Here is a 15,740-nt window from a genome sequence, read left to right as displayed (position 1 = left end):
CACTTGCCAAGAGATGGCTACAATGTGTGTAGTATACAAGCGAATAATCACAGTAAACAAGCATATCACCTGCAACTTGTATCAATAAATTACTGTATTATTTAGAAAACAATAATTAATATAATCAATAAGATAACAAAGGTGTTTCATTTGGAAACGACTAGTAAAATACTCTGTAACAGTAACAAAAGAATGTACCTTTCAGCTACTTTGTGTTCAAAACTAATTAACGAATTCAAAAGTATTAGTAGGAATGATACCAGCTACCAAATGACATAGAGTAGAGTTCTTTGGAATAATCCTAACTGCTACACAATTTATAACGCAAGATCGTGGAACAACTTGAAGGAAAAGTGAAAACTAGATATGTAAATAGTCAATCTCATAACAAAAGTATATTATCGGTAGGACTATCAATCATGTGCACCAAAAAGATGGATCAAACCCTGGTATCTGTTGAGCTATTTTCTACCCATTTCCATTATCTGACGATGGATTATCAAATTATATACACTACCTCAAGAGAGTCTTCCTGCGATGACTCTGGCTCGGTTAACTCTGATTTAACTTCTTCTTTCAGAGCTATCACTTCTGATACATGTTCAAAATTTTCCTGTGGAAAATAAGAAATATTAGGTATGCTCATAACACACATCTACAAATACAGTCACCAACAAATGAGCATCTTAATTCATTAATTTCCAGTATTACAGTTACTTTCAGAATTTCACTAATGTTTAAGGAAGATTTCTACCAGCAGAGGATTGTTATAACCAAAGGCTGTACTGAGAATGGTGTTACTATTCTTGCTCATTCCTTATGTCAGAGAAAGGATGAGACTGAGAACAAAATATAAAAAGGCCAAACGTTTTCTAGCCATACCAGAAGATATAATACCAGAGATGGAATGGGGGCTATCTCACACAGAATTTGGAAGGACGCAGCCATAGGCATAAACACTAAATTTTATGAACTGTTTTCATATGAACAATCATATCAATCAAATGATAAAAGTTGTCTGAACCAACTAGAAGCGTTACATTTCTAAATGATTTTTTGTTCTCGGCATAGAGTTTGTTTATAGACAGATTAAAATTATTTGAAATAATGGAATCACATTCTAGACTATGGTTTTGATGAGATCACAGGGGCTACATAAAACATTAATACAGTTCTGTTTGAAACAGCAAATTTCAATGCTTCCAAGTGTAAAATAAAAAAACATAAACATGAAAGAAGCAGACTTATCACAGTCATATAACAGTGAAAGATGTGATGTAACCCAAAGTCAAAGCAGCTAGAAATGAAATATTGCACAACTATAAGCATGTTATCTAGTGTTCTGTGAGGAGCTGAGGGGATGAGGACACCGTCAGTGGAGAATCAAATCAAATCTCTTTATTTGCAAATGAGGTGTTTACCTCGGTGGCAAATGGTACACTAAAATACATTATTGTCAAGCATTAAATATTAATTTAACAAGAGAATAAAATTTTCCTATAATACAATATTATATAATTTACGCTAACAATTTTTTCTATTAAACACACAGCTCATCCTTAATAAATTTACATTGTTTACAAAATTCTACTTATAATAATATCTCCTGTACTACTTGCAAATATAGTCATCTGATATACAGTATGTGGAATTACTTCAAATGATACTGTACAACTGGTATAAGATTAAAATTTACATTGCATTTATTTACTTTTTGTTAACCCATTCTGGAACCTAAGTAGCATAACGACCTGCTGCGTCTTAACCAGAGCCCCTTTTATCGCCACTTTTCAGAGTTCCTGAAGGGCCTTCACAGCTACCGTAGCGGTCCCAGGGCCCTCGAAGTCCCCACTGTACTTCACCCCTACAGGCAGTCCCCTACTTTGGCTATCCAAACTCCTTAGACCAGGGGATGGAATTATTTTATTCACACACATTCTTTATTTACATTAACCTGCACTGGTCGAATGCCCTCTAATATTTCATTTCTTTTCTCTGTTGCTGTTTATTCTCTTCTTGAATATCTGTACAGATTTTGGAAAAGGATCAAACACTACCCCTGGTAAACTGTTCCACTCCTTCACACCCTTCCCAATGAATGAAAATTTACCCCAATCGCTTCTGCTAAAATTCCTTCTAATTTTATATTTGTGGTCAGTCCTGCCGATATAATTATTATCCAAATGAAGCCTCTCACGGATATCTCCCCATGCTGCTTCTCCTGTATAGGCTCTATATAAACCTATAAGTCTAGTTTTCTCCCTTCTCTTACTTAAAGTTTCCCACCCTAGTTTCTTTAACATTTCTGATACACTACTCTTTCTCCTGAAATCCCCTGTTACAAATCTTGCTGCTTTCCTCTGCACACTATCTATTTCTTTTATTAGGTATTCTTGGTGAGGATCCCAAACACTGTTTGCATATTCCAATAATGGACGAATCATACTTAGGCCTAAGTAATTTTTCTCTTTTAATTCTTTGTTGAATCCTTTAAGTAGCCTCATTATGACATGTAACGATCTGTATGCTTTCCCAACAATGTCATCCACATGACTCTTCCAATGCAAATTACTTTCAAATCTTACACCTAAGTATTTGCACTTGCCATCTTTTGGGGTAACTACCCCATCCAAAGTATATTCAAATTCAGTTTTAAAGCTCCTGTTTGTAAATGTTGTAACAGTTGATTTGCCTCCATTAACTTTCATGTTATTCTCTTCAACCCATTGTTGGATACTCTCAAGGTCCCTTTGTAATTCTGAGCAATCCTCAATGGTATTTATTTCCCTGTAAACAATTATATCATCTGCATACAATCTTATTTTTGATGTTATATTGTTCCCTAAATCATTTACGTATATTAAGAAAAGTAACGGACCGATTATACTACCCTGTGCAATTCCCTTCCAAACTTTCTCTTCCTGCGATACGTTAATTCCTACTTTGACTTTCTGAACCCTTGAATTTAGAAATGTTTTTACCCAACGTGTAACCCTTACGTCCAATCCTATTCCCTCCAATTTCTTTAATAATATTCCATGTTCCACTGTATGAAAGGCTTTGGAAAGATCTATGGCTATGCAATCTAACTGGCCTCCTGAATCCAATTGATCTGATATGTCCTGCTGAAATCCCACCAGTTGTGCCTCACAAGAAAATTTCTTTCTAAATCCATACTGGCTCCTCATGAACCAATTTTTATCATCACATATCCCTCTGATGTACTTTGATATTAAACTCTCAAGTATTTTACAAACTATACTGGTCAGGCTGATTCGTCTGTAGTTCTCTGGTTTCCTTTTATCACCCTTTCCTTTATAAATTGGTATTATTATAGATTCCTTCCATTTCTTTGGTATTACACTATTATTTATGACATAGTCAAAGAGAAATCTTAAATAAGGCACTATGTACCACCCCATTGTCTTTATCACCTCCCCAGTAATTTGATCACTTCCTGCTGCTTTTCCTTGCTGAAGTAGTTGGATTTCTCTGAAAATAACTTCATTTGTGAACGAGAAGCTTCTTGTTTCCCTTTGTGTCTCTCCCTCTGTAACTTCTATTTCGGTGTCCAACTCCTGAAAATCATCTACTGAATCTCTAAATTCCCTACTAAAGAGGTTTGCTTTCTCAGTATCTGTTAAATAGTGTTCACCTCCTTCTCCCACCATTGTAGGAATTTGGATTCCATTTCCTTTTTGATTCCTGATATATGAATACAGCTTTTTCCATTTCCTTTTGTGGTCATTATGCTCTTGAAGAATGCAATTCATATAATTCTCTTTTGCTTCCTTTTTTACTCTATTCAGTTCCCTCATTAGCCGTTTTCTACTTTCTCTACTCTCCCTACCTTCTTTGATTTTCCTGTTTACTATTCTACATTTTCTTTTTAATTTTCTTATTTCCCTTGTATAATAAACAGGGTTTGAGGTCATTTTACCCTTCTTAACAGGTACAAATCTCTTCTCTCCTTCCCAAACGATTCCTTTGAATTTAGCCCAAAGTGTATCCACATTACTCCCTTCTCTTATCCAACAACTGAATTGTGATTTAAGGTAAATCCCAAATTCATCAACTTTAGTTTTTCTGTACAATTTCTTGCCTTCTGTGACCCTCTTATTAAGCCTTTTTGGTACCAGTCCTACATCCATTATTACAGCCTTATGGTCACCTATTCCTTCAATTACCTCAGTTTTATCAACAATTTCCCATGGTTTAACCAAGAATACATCTAGTAAGTTATTGAGACGAGTCGGTTCTTGTACTACTTGTGTAAATCCTCCCTCCCAAATTAACTTATTTGCCAGTTTCTGTTCATGGGCTTCACTTGCAGCTCCATTCCATTCAACCTCAGGCAAGTTTAGATCTCCCCCAATTATTACCACATCATTATTATTGTTTTTATGAGTATAATCTATTATTTTCTCAAATATTTCCATGTCTCTTTCCTCTCTTCCTGGCTTGTATGTTCCTATAATTCCCACCTCCTTCATATTATCACAAATTAATTTTATCCCTAATATTTCATCCCTTTCATTGGTAAACCATTCATGTGAACAATATGTTTCCTTCACCAGAATAAACACCCCCCCTCCCTTTTTATCTCCTCGGTCTCTACGATAGACTGTGTACCCTTCTGGAAATACTTCTCTATTACCCACCCCTTCTCTCAACCATGATTCTACTCCTATCACCACATCAGTCTCATAAGATTCCATCAATGTACCGAATTTTAATTGTTTATTTACTACACTCTGACAGTTTACCAAGAGCAATCTCAGACCCCCTTCCTCCCTAAAAATTGACTGTTGTAATTGGGTAACTTGAAATTCCTTACTTTCCTGAGTTTCATTTACTAGTTGGCTGAGCCAGCTTGAAGTACAGCTGGCTCTTTCTACTAGTTTTCCTGGTCACTATTATAACTCAAGGGAGTTGCCTTTTTTACAGTACATATCTTATGAATAATAAAATTTAGAACAATATTTGCTATCTTTCGTTTACCTGAATTGTTTAGATGAAGGCCATGCTTTGTGTAACAGTGTCTCTCAAAACTGCTGCTATCAATTACCTGTGTATTACGAAAATGTTTACAAATTTTAACCATATCTGTATTAACTTTGTCCACTTCAATGTCCACACACGAGTCTCTAATCAAATCATGCCTGTGGGGCACGTTCACTACAAAGATGTTAGTGTGAGTCAGCTTACCTAGTGTACATTTAAGTTCAGAAATAACATTCTTAGCGTCGTTGTGAGCTACGTCGTTCGTCCCGCCGATGATCACTACTGCATCACGACTTCCGAGATTTCTTGCCGCCTGCTCCGTGTTTTCCAATACCTTCTTCATTGGGGCCCCAGGATAGATGACTGCCAATGCTGCAATATCTTCATTGACCATTTTCTCCGCAATTCCCCTCGCCTGGCTATCACCAAATATAAGAACGTTCGATACTTTCGCCGGTGCACTGTGTGGGATTTTAGGCCTAACTTTGCCGCTTCTCGTAACGGATTTTGCGCTATACGTTTGACTGCTTCCTATACGGATACCTTGCGTATCGCTTACTTCCCTCAGGGATGAAAATCTATTTTTGGTGTCAATTACAAAGTTGTCCTTATTAAACTGTACACTTTTCCTCCTAGAATCTGAAGCAACTTGACACCACGCACTAGAATTCTCGGAGCCACCTGTGTTGTGAGTGTTTACTGGTACCGGTACTTTCGATTCCAGTAAACGAACCTTTTCCTTTAAAATCTCATTCTCAGCAGTGTTGGAGTTAATATCTGCAGTTTCAGAAGATCTTTTATGATCTACTACGGGACATTTAAATTTCATTCTTAGATTCATAAAACCTTGTCAGCATTACAGGGGGGACTGTGATTAAAAGCTTACGTTCTCATGTAAATTAAGTAACTAAAAGTGAATTAAAGTAACAAGTTCTAGAATATGCCAACTTAACACATTCTATACAGAAGAGAAGAGTAGCTGAACTAAGGAATGGATGAAAAGGATGCACAAAAAGGACAGGGAAATAATGACAAAGAGGAAAGAAAAAAATCTGTTTAATGTGCCTTAATTCCTTAAAGTGTCAGAGCCCACTAAGAAGGGGCAGATAAAAGAAATCATTCTCAGAATTCATACATTCTAGAGCCCTTAGACATGGTTCTCTATATAACATAGAATCTGACCTGTATTTGAGGAATAAAATGAAATATTTTTTTTGTTAGGGGCTTTATGTCGCACCGACACAGATAGGTCTTATGGCGACGATAGGATAGGAAAGGCCTAAGAGTTGGAAGGAAGCAGCCGTGGCCTTAATTAAGGCACAGCCCCAGCATTTGCCTGGTGTGAAAATGGGAAACCACGATAAAATGAACTAATCACTATTCTGTCATTCTAGAAGAATTCAACATCTGAGCAAAATACTTATTTTGAGAGAACGTACATTCAGATTTTGAGCTATGTCATCCCTCGTATGTCATATGCAAATCTGCTCATTCCTTAAAACACATAATAATATCTTCCATCACATTGTGGATGTGAGGGTAACCCAGAATAATCACACCTGTGTTGACATTTCGTTTAGCAGACTGGTGTATCCAGGCTCATAAACACTAATGAAAGATTTGTGATTTAACTTCTTCTACACTAATTATGGTAGGAGTAATAATTTTTAACATGTGGTGCTAATACTGGTGCAGTAGTTTAGGAGGATATTAGTTTTTTAAAGTACAATTGGCCAACCATCCTCTATTTTAATCAGAGGGGAAAAATAAAAAAGTGCAACCCCTAAACCAAAGTAATTTCGATACTAACAGTAAAAAGTACAGACTAATCCAAGCCCAACCTTAAGTTCCTAAGAGTTGACAGCATTGTGTAGTGTGTTGTGGTGTATTCCCAGACAAATAAGCAAAACAGAGTTGTACTACGCATAGATGCTCATTCAGCAATTGGTGACTGCTGGTGTTAATACTGAGGAAGCACATAGAAAATTATGCCCCCGCCAAACTTATTCAGCTATTAAGGGTTAATTTCTGACCTCTATAAAGTTATCTGGAATGAGACTTACAAGTGATGCAGTTATTTTTCCTTCAAGCCAGGCTGGTTCCTCTTTGATTTTTGCTTCCAGGTCCATTTTGCACTGCAAACTGAAGTAGTTAAAAGGTACTGGTATGGTTGATTACTTCCACTGACCATACACTGAAACATAAGCCAGAAAAATATATTACCTTATTGATGTCATTGATACTTATGGTGTTTGTCAACAAACTAAGCAACAATTGTGTCATTTTATATGAACATCAATATTATGATCATACCAAAAAACCCAAAATTTTACATGACAGTTGATATTATGATCATACCTATAGGACCTCAAGTTTTCTATGACTGATACTTCAATCAAAGCTAAGGACCTGCAGTTTTATATGATTTCTAAAACAGTGATCACTTCCATAGGAAATATAATTTAACTTATCTGTCGATATCAAGATCATAGTCAAAGGACCCCTGGTATTACATGACCGAGCTTGATAGCTGTACTATAAAGATAATTTAAAAGTCACCACCTTATCAATACAAGATTTATTTACTTCAAAATTGGTAAATTAGGTCAAGACCGGTTTCGACCCCTAAGGGATCATCTTCAGTTGACACATATATAAAAAAGATATTTACAAAAACATCACATGTAAAATATTAATCTTTCAGTTAATTCAATGTTGGTGGGTACATCTTAGTTTTGAAAGTATGTGTGTGAGAATTATAGGCTCACTATGTATAAATTATTGCGTATATAGGTCCTATACTTCTTTACATACAGTGTCAAAATTATTACATTCAATATAATTTATCTATTTGATGAAAACAATAGCAAATTGCTTTCTAGAATGGTAAAGTGTGTACATTTTTAGTTTAAAAGTACATGTTGTTTTTTACATGTTGTCATGTTACAATTTATATTACAAAGTATAAAATAAAATAATTCTTGCATTTGTGCACATTGATAATAGTGAGACTATTGTAGGGTCTTCAAAAATATACCGTTGTTTGAGGTATGTCACTGTATATCTGCTTTTTGAAATGTCAATAGGCTGATTACATTCTTATATATAAGTTATGAAATTTCACTTTTTATAGTTCGGTCTAATGGAAGAAACATAGAATAACCTTGTTAATGTAGATTCTTCATGACTAAAATGGTATATAGTACCTTATTACAATAGATTACAATAGACCGTGTATTCTGCGTGGCTGCCTGGGTCTCAACATTTAACATACATTATTTTACATCACATAGAAGACTCGACGCCACAACAAACGTGCAACTCTATCAAGACGCACGACATTTCAAACGTACTCCATTTCACGATAGTCACCCATTTAACTGGTAACGACATGCGAAAAGAAGAAAAATGTTTTCTTAACGACATACAGAATCTCAAGATAACTCCAACAACAGCAGCAGCGTACAAAATTGCAACAAATACTATACTACACTACGTAATTCGCTTGTTTTTTTTTTTTTTTTTGCTACGGGCTTTACGTCGCACCGACACAGATAGGTCCTATGGCGACGATGGGATAGGAAAGGCCTAGGAGTTGGAAGGAAGCGGCCGTGGCCTTAATTAAGGTACAGCCCCAGCATTTGCCTGGTGTGAAAATGGGAAACCACGGAAAACCATCTTCAGGGCTGCCGATAGTGGGATTCGAACCTACTATCTCCCGGATGCAAGCTCACAGCCGCGCGCCTCTACACGCACGGCCAACTCGCCCGGTAAATTCACTTGTAAAAAGAGGGAAAGAAGTATAGTATAAATATGTATCCGGTCCTATTTATGTAAACATTTCATACATTCTAACTGACCAGTTATATCAGATTACAATCTCATAAACGGTAACAACCCATAGTACTGTTGTTAACCTATGTTAACCCTATCTTACGTTTGAAAAATGTGCACATATAGCACTACAAATTTGCACTTTTAATGCAAAAATTTATTTTAATAAGCTACCATATACCAATATTTTAGTTATGAAGAGTTCATTTTAACAAGATTATCCCATGCTTGTACCTAACAAGCGGCAAAAATAAACAATATAAACAAGGGATTGAACTATTCCCATCAGACTAACTTCAAATATTTCCAACTGGCCTTCATACTAGACCATAATTTACAAATGGTAACAAACCATAGAACTAATGTCAATAAATGTAAACCCTATTTTAATATATAAAACAAGCACAGAAGGTACCACCTACTTGTATTTTAGTATTAAGGATCTATTTTAATAAGGTACTATACACCATTTTAGTCATGAAGAATCTACATTAACAAGGTTATTCTATGTTTCTTCCATTAGACCGAACAATAAAAAGTGAAATTTCATAACTTATATATAAGAATGTAATCAGGCTATTGACATTTCAAAAAGCAGATATACAGTGACATACCTCAAACAACGGTATATTTTTGAAGACCCTACAATAGTCTCACTATTATCAATGTGCACAAATGCAAGAATTATTTTATTTTATACTTTGTAATATAAATTGTAACATGACAACATGTAAAAAACAACATGTACTTTTAAACTAAAAATGTACACACTTTACCATTCTAGAAAGCAATTTGCTATTGTTTTCATCAAATAGATAAATTATATTGAATGTAATAATTTTGACACTGTATGTAAAGAAGTATAGGACCTATATACGCAATAATTTAGACATAGTGAGCCTATAAATCTCACACACATACTTTCAAAACTAAGATGTACCCACCAACATTGAATTAACTGAAAGATTAATATTTTACATGTGATGTTTTTGTAAATATCTTTTTTATATATGTGTCAACTGAAGATGATCCCTTAGGGGTCGAAACCGGTCTTGACCTAATTTACCAATTTTGAAGTAAATAAATCTTGTATTGATAAGGTGGTGACTTTTAAATTATCTTTATAGTGTGATACCAATCAATACAGAAATGAAGCTTATAGATTATAACTTGATAGCTGCAGTCGCTTAAGTGCGGACAGTATCCAGTATTCGGGAGATAGTGGGTTCGATCCCCACTGTCGGCAGTCCTGAAGATGGTTTTCCGTGGGTTCCCATTTTCACACCAGGCAAATGCTGGGGCTGTACCTTTATTAAGGCCATGGCCGCTTCCTTCCCACTCCCAGCCCTTTTCTGTGCCATCGTCGCCATAAGACATATCTGTGTCGGTGCAACGTAAAGCCAACAGCAAAAAAAAAAAGTATTACATGACACCTTATATCGTATTAATAGCTATCTAACATACAGATTTATATGCAACTGAAACCGCAACAAGATGACCTTTCTTGAAAATTCAGTGACTGTATGGTCTGCATATCACTCTGATCACCGGGGTCCATATACTGGAATCTTCCTACCATTTTTATCCTTTGCAATCGGCTTCAAAACTAACTGAACAAGTTCACAGTTCTTTGAGATGTGTTCTATCAAAATTTTCCTTCCCAGGATCAAATTCTCTCAAACCATTCTCCTCTCATTCAACTTATTCACTATCTCTTTATTTGAGACATGTTCTATCAAAATGATCTTCAAGAGCTTCTGATAACACGGCATTTAAAAGGCTTCAAACTCTGTTTTTCTTGCCACCAGTTATTATCTGTGTTTCACTTACATATGGTGTCATACTCCATATTCAGTGTAAACATAATTTTAAAAGTTTTTAATCTGTTCAACCTAAAGAACGTGACGGAGAACAGATGGGAATTTAGGCTGGATTCAGTGATGATATTTATCGATATTGAGAAGGCATATGTCAGTGTACCATGGCAAGTGGTCTCGGATGCATTGATAAAAAAGAAGGCAGGGAGAGGTGAAGAACATATTATAAAAGCCATGAACTAAAAGTGAGTAAGTAGTATGAATACTATGATAGGACAAACAAACTGGTTCAAAGTAGAAACAGACCTTCAAAATGGATGTGTTTTATCCCCTCCAATCTTAATTACAATCATTTATGAAATCCATAAGAGTATACAACAAAAAAATGGGAAGCAAGGAGGCAAAGGCCTCACTCTTTACAGATAAGACAGTAATATGTGGAGAAGATGAAATGGAAGGACAAGAACAAGATAATGTAAGGAATCAGGAGTTGGAGGAATATGGAATGAAAATCAGTGTAGAAAAGAGTACGATAGTAGTGGTGACGAGAGGTAATAGAGAAGGAATTGGGAATATTGAAGTAAATGGAAGACCATTAGAAGTTGTGGAAAGCTTCAAGTATTCAGGGAGAATAATTGAAGAAGATGGGAAAATAAATTAAGAAACTGGATAGAGACTTGAACAAGCCAATGAGTTTTACCAATGTGTGAGATGTATAGTCTGTAACTGGGACATCCAACGGAATGCAAGAAAATTTTGCAACCAATGTATTATACACCATGGACAACAAAAATACATGATGAACGCAGAATGCAAGAGGTCAAGATGAAATTCTTTAGAGAAATAATAGGGAGGGCATAAAGGGATAAAGTCAGAAACATAGAAATGAGGGAGTGAATTGGATTCCCTGAACTGAAAGGCAAGATAGAGACACATAAGCTGAAATGGTATGGACACATGATGAGAATGGAAGAGGATAGAGTTCCACAGTAAGTATTTACAGAGAAAGTCATAGGAGAATGACATCGAAGAATGCCCAGAAAGGGGTGAATGGATACGGTAAGGAGAGAACAGAGAAGAGTGGAGTAAAATTAGAAAAAATATTCGAGGAAGGAAAGGAGTGGTGGAGAAGAAAAACTAAGGAGGTTCTTGATTCACATTTCTACCCAGAAGACTGGAAATGGAAAATGAAGAAAATTCTGTTGAAATGAAGACAAAAGTTTATACAATACTGCTATCAGCTCATTTCATCAAACAATGCCAGCAAACTTTACGTAAGTGCCTTTTCTTTATTTTTCTATGCATGTCATGTCTAATGACACAACCAAGTGGTGTTTAACAGAGAGCCCCTTGTAGGGAGTTCCATGTCAAACGAGTGGTTTAAATGTTAAGCAGTTTTTATTTTTTCGCAGGTGGTACGAAAATTGTCTATGTTGAATACACACAATATTAAACAGAAGGAAGGATCCACCTTTCAATACTCAATTTTAAGTTGAACCAAATAGAGGTTACAACTTGTTCGTTTGAGACCGGTTTCAACACATTAGAAGTGTCATCATCAGCCAATTGGCAAAGCAGTGCAAAAATTAAGTCATAAATGTCTAAAAACAATTAACAAAGTGATCACAACTTAACAACGGAGTATTGAAAGGTGGATCCTTCCTTCTGTTTAATATTGTGTGTTTCTCTATTCAATACAGGAAAATCATGCAATTTTTAACTTTATATGTTGAATACCTCGAGTAGTGCCCCAGAGAATTCATTTCACCCAATTGCAGTGTTCATTAGTCACTTTGTGATATTTTACTGTAAATGTAAACATACTGCACAAACAATGAATACTACAATTTCTCCTACAGGTAATACAAGCTTCGTTCCTGTGGCTAATTTTGTAGATTCTTACACATTGCCAGGGAACAGATTTCTATGTAGGCTATACAGGAAACTATGCTCAATTGTATTTTGTATATTTTACTATAGGGGACAATACTGAAATGTGCCGTGTTTACTTGTTCTGAATACCATTTACAGTTTCCACAGCCAGAATGTATTCCTGAAGATTGTTCTTCCATTCCTGCCAGCAGTTTATTGTTGCACTAACAACTCCAAGGTAAAGGGTTAAGATTAGGTATGCAGTGGCATTAATTAAGGTTAATTAATGATAAAATGGGGAAACCACGGAAACGTTTTTCAGGGCTGCAGATACTAGTATTCGACCCCATGATATCTCACCACCACTCACTCCTGAAAATCATTTACACAGCAATAAATCAGAGAGACAGCCTACTGTAACCTAAATCATCACAAAAAAATACCAGAAATAGCTGCTGCAGGGTATTGATGTGACACAGAAGAATCTCCATAACAACACTGATAAAACAAGATACAGATATCCTAAATGGAAACCTCTCAAGAATTTGAACCCTACTTCCATATGTCGCATCATACAGAGTAATGAACAACTCAACATTCACAGCCTCACTATAAAATTGCACACAGAGGTAAATAACAAAGCAAAACAATACCGGTAATTAAAATTACACACTAATTATTGCAATTTTTTGTCTAACTACCATCCGCATTTCTTCATCTGCGATGCTCTTCAGAAAAAAAATCCTCATTCCACCAAATTTAGGGTACACGATAGATTGCTACTACACACAACTTGCAGGCACTTGCAACGCAAAGGCTGGGAGTTTTCTAAAAAGCGAGCTAGTTATATGCGTATTTATTTTTAATGCTTAATTAAAAATAAAATTTAAGAAAATTAATAACTTTAAATATTAAAAATATGTAGAATGCTGAAACTGAGAAGGATTAATATTAACTTCTAATATTCTCACTTAAGATCTATGCATTTGGCAAATGTACATTAGTGAACTTGAACATTACCGACAATATGTTAGAGGTTGTGGACGCAGTGTAAAAAGACATAAATCACAATTCCTCAATGAAGAAAATCCGTAGCTTCCTTAGCGGAATAAGCTGTAGAATTGGCCTTATACAACAACATACCAGCTACTTTGAAACAAAACCCGATATTTGAATGTTGTTTAATCACTTAAAACAAACTCTTGAAGAACAAATTTGATTTGTAACAGTCAGTAGAACAGGCTGAATTTAAGAAAGGATGTATTACTTGTGACAACTACAGAGTGTGAGACACTTCTTCCGCTACTTGAAATGTGAATGGGCTTGTTATATCACACAGTTCCAATACTTGTAATAAATCACACTGTAACACTCATATATACTAAAATACACAACTGTGGGGAGAGTTGTAGTTGAACACATCCGTAATGTCTACAATCGTAGTATGAGACACTTACTGAAAAGGGCACTGGCGGCACTGAGTGTTCTGTTCTGTTCGTGAAGTTGATTTGGGCTCGTTATTTCACCCAGACACAATACTGTATTATATTTGTACTAGTTCTACACACGCACACAATTTCAATAAAGTAGTACACCAATGCAGTTGACAATGTTTTCTGAGACGAAGTACTTGAAGATTGAGGGAAGTAGACCATGCAGCAAACTCACAAAATGGCGGCACTGAGTGCAATATCCCGCTCACGGGTGGCCCAGATGGTTGTGGACAAGGATCATATAAGAGAAATAGATCCGTCACTCCTGTATAATAAGGTTGGCTGAGAAAACAGTTCATGGAAGCTACAGTGGCCACTTTCTCTCTGCCAACATAAGGAAATAAATCCCACGATAGCACCTCGCAGTAAACACCATGATGATAGTTGTTACTTTGTTAAAATTTTAATTGTGATAGAGATAATGATTGTATTTCGGTAGGGAAGTTGTATCTAAAGCTTCTCCTGTGTCTTTTACTTGAAAAGAAAATTGCAATTACCGTATTTGTATGTTGGTTAATACTGTTATAACGCTAGCTTGTATCGTTGTTTCACCGTTCGCATTTTAAAGTAAATTTACATCAATTAAGTGATAAATGCAACATTGATTACTGAAAATGTTACTGCAATTCATATAAAACCCCAAAACGCCCATACTTGCCTAAATCACGATCTAACATAACCTCATTCTTTCGTTCGTTCGTTGAACCCTTCCCACGACTTTTATGTATGGGAATGGAAAACACGAGAAGGAAAGGATGAAAGTAAAACACAGCATAATGCACACAGTTTATATTTTGATTTATTTATTCCAAACAGCAGGTAAGAAGCACAATCACACAGACGTTTACTCGCAACAGCTAGGTAGTTCAATGTGAAGTACGTTCATGATCATAATACTATTTCTTCACACTAAGAACGCGCATAATTATAATTTCACACCATACTCTCAAAAAACTGGATCAAAAATCTCGTTCAAAGCGAAAGAATCTCAACAAATTTTCGTCTAACAAGCACTATTACATATCGTACGACCAAAGTCCCTCCGCGCGCAACGATAACGGTGTTGTGTTTTGAATTTGCTGTACCACGCAACTTAATGTGTAATGCCAACATCTGCCTTCTAAATTAACCCTCTGAAAGAGAATTTTAGTTTTCATTAGTTGGCGGAGATCGATTGGCCCATCTCAGAACTGCTTCGGACGCTCCCTATGAAGTGTCACCCCCCTGGTTGTGGAGTAGATGTTATTTTTCCCTCGTCCTGCTCGTGACGTCATCACAGGAGCACCGTGACTGTGTAGCATGCAACCGCATGTGTATCTCATTTCATTGTTTATGTATGTCTGTCTTATAAAGAAAGGATTTCCACGTAATAACTATACGTAATTTCTTTCCGTATATTGCTGTTGGTTTATAAAGTGGCCTACTGTATTTTGCGTAGTGTGTGTGTGTGTGTCTTAGTTCGTTTCTGTGAGATCTCGTTAAGTTGCTGTGTTTCGTGCAGTGAGTTACACATATTTTCTTTTCGTCAGTTGCGTGAACAGTGTAATAGTAGCTGGAGTGAAATTTATGTGTTCATTGTACAGAATCATTGCGATAGAAAACTGTGCCGTTAATGATTCACCGACCGAGCTCGATAGGTGCAGTCGCTTAAGTGCGGCCAGTATCCAGTGATTTGGAGATAGTGGGTTCGAACCCCACTGTCGGCAGCCCTGAAGACGGT

The 15,740-nt window shown here is 36.0% G+C and overlaps 1 long non-coding RNA gene across 1 annotated transcript; it reads right to left on the bottom strand.

The window, feature by feature from the left end:
• Positions 1 to 517: 517 nt before the first annotated feature.
• On the bottom strand, positions 518 to 14,199 carry LOC137503383 (uncharacterized). The gene is made up of 3 exons (XR_011019110.1): positions 13,985 to 14,199; positions 7,068 to 7,198; positions 518 to 613 (listed from the first exon to the last, which is right to left on the bottom strand). It is a non-coding gene; the product is annotated as an uncharacterized lncRNA (long non-coding RNA).
• Positions 14,200 to 15,740: the final 1,541 nt, after the last annotated feature.

This window comes from Anabrus simplex, chromosome X (genome assembly GCF_040414725.1).
Source record: "Anabrus simplex isolate iqAnaSimp1 chromosome X, ASM4041472v1, whole genome shotgun sequence".
Lineage (NCBI taxonomy): Eukaryota > Metazoa > Arthropoda > Insecta > Orthoptera > Tettigoniidae > Anabrus > Anabrus simplex.
This window is presented reverse-complemented; position numbering and strand designations above follow the sequence as displayed.